This window comes from Lepisma saccharinum, chromosome 15 (genome assembly GCF_977018435.1).
Source record: "Lepisma saccharinum chromosome 15, izLepSacc3.1, whole genome shotgun sequence".
Classification (NCBI taxonomy): Eukaryota; Metazoa; Arthropoda; class Insecta; order Zygentoma; family Lepismatidae; genus Lepisma; species Lepisma saccharinum.
The window spans coordinates 64,933,750-64,941,519 of NC_139243.1; the positions used below are offsets into that span (position 1 = coordinate 64,933,750).

At 31.4% G+C, this 7,770-nt stretch overlaps 1 non-coding gene across 1 annotated transcript; it reads right to left on the reverse strand.

The window, feature by feature from the left end:
• Window positions 1-3,979: 3,979 nt before the first annotated feature.
• LOC145999791 (small subunit ribosomal RNA) lies at window positions 3,980-4,388 on the reverse strand. Its single transcript, XR_014443433.1, has one exon. It is a non-coding gene; the product is annotated as a small subunit ribosomal RNA (ribosomal RNA).
• Window positions 4,389-7,770: the final 3,382 nt, after the last annotated feature.

The window sequence follows — 7,770 nt, forward strand, 5'->3', positions numbered from 1 at the left end:
TTTGTTACGTACATTTCAGATCCGATTGATGCCAGTCTGTCAACCTTGAGCAATTTGAGTAATTCAAGATGGCGTCCAATATGGCAGACTATACAGTTAATGACCTATATCTCAGTAACCAATGGTTGCAAAGAGATTTTTTTTTTTATTCTTGATCCTCATTAGATGGACTACGAAAAAGATTCTGTGTAGTCTTTCACAAATGTCAGTAGTTTTACTGTAATTTAAAAAATAATCCTTAAAATATGTAATTTTTCTTGCACCTTTTGAAGCTTTTGCCTTGTGACTTTTGAATAAATTAAATGACAGGATTTTTTTTTTTTTTAATAAAAGTGGTAGCCCAATTCATAACTTTTAAAACAATATAAGACTTAATGCACTTGATTGAAAAATACATTATAAAATATGTCCAAAAATGGAGGATAGTGCCAAAAAAGTGCATCTTTATCATAGGTGGACTTGAATATAACAGTGAAGCACATTTTTGGCACTATCCTCCATTTTGGGACATATTTTATAGCACATTTTTCATTCAAATGCATTAAGTCTTGTATTGTTGTAAATGTTATGAATTGGGCTAACACATTTATTCAAAACAATATCCTGTCATTTAATTTGTTCAAAAGTTACAAGGCAAAAACTTCAAAAGGTGCTAGAAAAATTACATATTTTAAGGATTAGTTTTTAAATTACGGTAGAAGTACTAACATTAGTGAGAAACTACACACAATCTTTTTTTAGAGTATCTAATGAGGATCAAAACTACAAAGAGATTTTCTGTTGACGACCATTGGTTACTGAGATATTGGACGCCATCTTGAATTACTCAAATCGCTCAAGGTTGACAGTGTGGCATCAATCGGATCTGAGATGTACATAACATAAAAGTGCTCCCCTGTGCATAGCACCATGCCATGAAGGCGTATAGGGGGTGTGGGGGTAACGCCCCTCACTTTCTTGATCCGGTCGTGAGTGGGGGTGATGTGATCAGCATCACGCCCCTGACCGCCTTTACCCCCCAGGGTTTCCCCCAGGTACCCATGTTATTCGACACTGGGTGGGCGCCGGGGCTGCTTCCATCATTAGAAAAGTTCCCGGATTTGAACCGGCCGGGGATCGAACCCGGGACCTTTAGCATGGTAGTCAGATGCGTTACCGACTGAGCCACCGCGGCCACCGATGTACATAACATAAGCTTTCAAAATCAGTCAAAACATTTTATTCATACCTCAAGTCAAGCTTTTCCATTTGGCACCCGGGTTGTGTAGGTCCAATCTCAATTAGCCCAAATATGCATAAAGTGGATTTAAAACAAAAAAACTCAAACGAACTCTTGCATACAAGTTTAAGGACAGAAAATTCTCTAAGAATGCATACGTGCTTTTCCAATGAACATTTTGAGAACTGGGCATTCCAGGCAGGCACTTTTTAAATATGATGGTGACATGTTCAAAAGTGGTATTTTGTCATGATTACCTGCAAATTTCAAACTATGTGCATTCACAAAGCCGATGCCAGAGCCTGACTTCTATAACACAAACCTTTCAGAAAAATCATTTTTACAATGTATTTCATTATTCGAGCATGTCATAAAATCAATAGTATATTAATGAAATGGAAGCAGATCTAGAAGTATCATTAACAGTTTTGAAAATATGGTGTGTTAAATGCAGTCATGTGTTACTGGTCCAGTAGTGTAGCAAGAGTTGCATTCGATCCACTCAGGATTTCCAATTTTGGTGCAAAATACAGGATTTGTGGTTTTTCTTTGAAATGCAGTGTTCAAATTGAAGAAAATGCAGAGAGGTGGAATACTTCAGAACTACTGATCAGTAGGGAGGGGGCAACTAGGGGAGCATGGTGGGGAAGTTGCCCCCCCCTCTCCCACCCACTTTTTGATCTGCATTATGACCTCTTAATGCTAAGCCTTGTTTACAAGGAAAAATTATTCTAGTTTTTTTTTTTACTTTTAACCACTGTTATTTAAAAGAGATTTACCAACGTTTCGGCGGCTGCATCTGCCTCCGTCTTCAGGGTAGCGTGTCTAAATGGTTGCCTTGGAGGATTATTCTAGGTGGCCTAGGCTCCACCGCGTCCGTCGGTCACAAGGACCTCTAGTATATAAAAATTTGCCAGATAGGATAATCAGTGGCCAGGCTCCACTTCTTAAAATGACCACGTCAAGGTCACGATCAAGGCTTCGTGTGGCACCGTTAGGTTTCCACCTTGATCACCGGGGACTGGACAGCCCCGGATTGCATGTTGGAGATATATAATAAGGATAATAATTTCTCAAAGTAGGTAATGTTTGCTCCTTAGTAAACAGCTTAACCGCATCAGCAAAAGGTTGAAAAATACCACAAATTCCAACCCTATTAAGTCCTACGAATTTGAATATAGCCTAAAACCCTACGTTCAAATAAAGTAAAAAAAGCAACTCTAATTAAAACACATACAACCAAAATAATAAAAGAAATAACCCCAATAAATAGATCTAATATCATCTACTATAAAAATAAATATATCTTCATTTTTGAATCCTAAATTCAATGCACTTCTCTGCCATAATAGTAATTATTATTAATCAATATATATTATATGTAATATAGGTATTTGGTCCTTTCGTACTAAAACACCTTAAATATTAAGAGATAGAAACCAACCTGGCTCACGCCGGTTTGAACTCAGATCATGTAAGAAATTAAAGGTCGAACAGACCATCAAATTTGAAATACTACCCCCAAATGATATCTTAATCCAACATCGAGGTCGCAACCCCTCCTGTCGATATGATCTCTCAAGAAAGATTATGCTGTTATCCCTAAGGTAACTTATTCTTTAAATCACTAAAAATGGATCCAAATAACAAACATTATTGAATATTAAATAAAGAAGAGTTAAATATTATCTTCCCATCATCCCAACAAAATATTATTTAATAATATATACAATTATATTACTAATCAAAATATTACTAAAATAATATAAAGATCTATAGGGTCTTATCGTCCCCTTAAAAAATAAAGCCTTTTCACTTTAAAGTAAAATTATATATTACTTAATTAAAGACAGTCTATTCCTCGTCCAACCATTCATTCTAGCCCCCAATTAAAAGACTAATGATTATGCTACCTTTGCACGGTCAAAATACCGCGGCCATTAAACAAATGTCATTGGGCAGGTTATACTTCATATAAAATCATGAAAAGATGTTTTTGATAAACAGGCGAGAATAAATTTTGCCTAATTCCTCTAACTAATTAAATAAATATACTAATAGAATCATAATTTCCAAATAAAATTAATTAAAACATATCATTAGGTAAACAAGTAAAACTAAATTAAATTTTTAAAAATAACCTCAAATAAATTATAACAAAATTACAAAAAGTAGCAATCTCCAAACCAACAAATATAATAGTTTATTATAAAGTTATAACCAATATATTAACCGGAAGCACATCCCCCAAGTCATAACTAAACACTAACATTACAATATAAATCAATATAAAAAATATTAAAATGTAAAACTATATTAAATATAATTCCCTAATAACTAGATATAAGGTAAGTCGAATAACATTTTATTACAAGTAGTAATTTTAACAGAAAAATATAACACTTTTACCTTAAAATTTAACCTACTAGCTCCTTACCTTTCGAGAAAATAGAATATTCAATTAAAATTTAATCCTCCCTGATACAAAAGGTACGATTATTAACATCTCCTATAATAAAAATCAATATTTAATATATATTTAATAAATCCCAACACTGTACTAATAATCTATAACAAACTTAATTTTTATATACTAAATATATAACCAAAATCAATAAAATTCCTTTCAATACACAACCAATTTATAAACAAAATTTAAATAGTAATAAAATTTCTATCAAAATATATCGAATCGCATGACTAACTATTCAATGTAAATGAATATTCTACGTAATAGAAATATTTTGATAATAATCAAACCAGGCACACCTTCCGGTACGCCTACTATGTTACGACTTATCTCACCTATATAAATGAGAGCGACGGGCGATGTGTGCATACCCTAGGGCTAATAAACCAAAATGCTATTCTAAAACAAAATTACAATTAAATCCAATTTCAAATATATTTTCAACATATTATCCAAATCAATACAATATAGTGTAACCCATCTCCACCTACTAATAAGCTGCACCTTGACCTGAAATATATCTTAATAGAAAAAAAGAACATATATATTTAAATATTCAAATTACGGCGGTATACAAACTGACAATTTACAATAATAGGTCAAATAAAACGCGGAATATCGATCACGGAACAGGTTCCTCTAAATAGAATAAAGCACCGCCAAATTCTTTGAGTTTCAAGATCATAACTAATACTACTCAGACCAAATTTACAATGATAATAATAGGGTATAAGCTGGCACGAATTTAGCCGGACAAATAAACATTAAAATTTAAAATCCTGTGATCTAATTTACATTAAAACTAAACAAACCCACACACTGCGAACCATCAAACTCAAACATGCCGTCTCAACCCATAAAAAATTGGCGGTAGTTACCTGTCTTTAACAAATACATATGTGAAATTTAATTAAGGAGATTTAAGCCAGAATAAAACTTTTATTTTAAAATATAAAGTGAGGTTCTTGTTATTATATAATATGTATTATATTAAATTAAACTATAATTAGGAATTATCTCACGAAAATTTCCCCCATTTTTAATTATACTCACTTTCCCATACTATATAGAACACAATTTTTTTTCCCTCAAAATTGTGTTCTATATAGATATATTAACTTCTTCTTTCTCTAGATTCGATAAGTATTAAAATGACATATTAAGTAAGTCAATTACTTTAAGTTAGATACAAAAACTTTAAAAAATTAAATAAAATTAAAAACAATACTGAAGTATTTTATATTATTTAATAAATGGGTTCTACTTATTAATCATAAAATAAAAATCCGATAAATAATTTTATTAGCCCACTATTATAATTTATTTATAAATAAGATGTCTGAAAAAGGATTACCATGATAGGGTAAAGTATACATGAAATTTAACATGTTCTTATTATTTGTAATAAAATTATTTTTATAGTTGAAAGAATTAAACTTTCTCTAATGGTATCAAACCCCATAGTGCGTCATACACCAAAATATAATAAAAAGGTAAGCTAATTAAGCTAGAGGGCTCATACCCCACATATGAAGGTTTATAATTAATCCTTCCCTTTTTAATGCTCACAACCCCCAAAAAAATAATATTCCTATTGACCCTCACAATAGGAACCCTACTTTCTATTTCTTCCACCTCATGATATGGAGCCTGAATGGGTTTAGAAATTAATTTAATATATTTTATTCCATTAATTTCTACACCAAATAATCAACGAAATACAGAAGCATCACTTAAGTACTTCTTAATTCAAGCGCTAGCATCATCAATAATTTTGACTGCAGCATTAATTATAATTAATTCAGTAAATTTAAATATACACACCCATCTTCTAACCATAGTTTTATTAATAAAAATAGGAGCAGCCCCATTCCATATCTGAATACCAGAAGTTATAGAAGGAATAACATGAATTAACTGTCTAATAATAACAACTATTGAAAAAGTCGCTCCATCAACATTACTTAGATATGTAACCAACAATTTAAGAATAATTCTAATTGTAAGCATCAGAACATCAGCAATTATTGGAGCAATTGGAGGGCTAAATCAAACCTCATTACGAAAAATTATAGCCTTTTCATCAATTAACCACATATCATGAATTATTCTAAGAATAACATCAGAAGATAATACTTGGCTAATATACTTATTACTATACATTCTTATAACCGCCTCCGCCATTTTACTATTTTCAATAAACAAGACATATTACGTCCATCAACTGTTTATATTAAAACTTGCTCCTATTAAAAAAATGTCCTTATTTATATCAATATTATCTCTCGGAGGTCTCCCGCCACTACTAGGATTTCTACCAAAATGAATAGTTATTATCGAAATAACCAACTTTAAGCAATTAATCATAATTATAATCCTAATTAGTATATCACTATTAACTCTATACTATTACTTACAAACCTCCCTCACATCAATTTTAATAAATTATAAAACTAATATATGAAGTATTATTAATAATAAACCATTAAATTTAAAAGAACAAGTATTATCAGTAATTACAATTTTTATATCAATTTGTGGAATGCCTATGATTCAACCAATTTATATATCTTTATAAGGTCTTAAGTTAATTTTAAACTAATGACCTTCAAAGTCATAAATAAAGGATATTCTTTTAGGCCTTAATACTACAATGTATCACCTTGAAATTGCAGTTCAAAATTATATTCTTAACTATAAAGCCAAAATTAATGAGAGAGTTTAAAACTCATAAATAAATTTACAGTTTATCACCTATGACTTCAGTCATCTCATTCTTGCAACGATGATTATTTTCTACTAACCATAAAGATATTGGTACAATATATTTAATTTTTGGGGTATGATCAGGAATAGTTGGAACATCATTAAGTATCTTAATCCGTATAGAATTAGGTCAGCCAGGAAGTTTGATTGGAGATGATCAAATCTACAATGTAATTGTAACTGCACATGCATTTATTATGATTTTTTTTATAGTAATACCTATTATAATTGGGGGGTTTGGAAATTGATTAGTGCCTCTAATAATTGGAGCCCCCGACATAGCCTTCCCACGATTAAATAACATAAGATTTTGGTTACTACCACCATCATTAACTCTACTATTGTCAGGAAGAGTTGTAAAAAGTGGTGCAGGAACTGGATGAACAGTATATCCCCCCCTATCTGCAGGAATTGCACATGCCGGGGCCTCCGTAGACTTATCAATTTTTTCATTACATTTAGCGGGAGTCTCCTCTATTCTAGGAGCAGTAAACTTTATTACAACAGTAATTAATATACGAACTATAGGAATATCTATAGAACGAGTGCCATTGTTTGTATGATCAGTAGTAATTACTGCAGTTCTCCTGTTATTATCACTACCAGTTCTAGCAGGAGCAATCACCATTTTATTAACAGATCGAAATTTAAACACCTCATTTTTTGACCCTTCTGGTGGTGGAGACCCTATCTTATATCAACATTTATTTTGATTCTTTGGACACCCAGAAGTATATATACTAATTTAACCAGGATTTGGAATAATTTCACACATTGTAAGTCAAGAAAGAGGTAAAAAAGAAACGTTTGAGTTCTTGGAATAATTTATGCAATAATAGCAATTGGATTTCTAGGATTTATTGTATGGGCACATCATATATTTACTATAGGAATAGATGTCGATACACGAGCATACTTTACTGCAGCTACAATAATTATTGCCGTACCAACAGGAATTAAAGTATTTAGATGAATTGCTACACTCCACGGAACACAAATTAACTACTCTCCATCAATATTATGAGCATTAGGATTTATCTTCTTATTTACAATAGGGGGATTAACAGGGTTAGTACTAGCAAACTCATCATTAGATATTGTATTGCATGATACATATTATGTTGTAGCACATTTTCATTATGTGTTATCTATAGGAGCAGTATTTGCTATTATAGCAGGACTAGTACATTGATTTCCACTATTTACAGGAGTAATAATAAACCCAGATTGATTAAAAATTCAATTTATTTCTATATTTATTGGAGTCAACTTAACATTTTTTCCACAACATTTTCTAGCACTAAGAGGAATACCA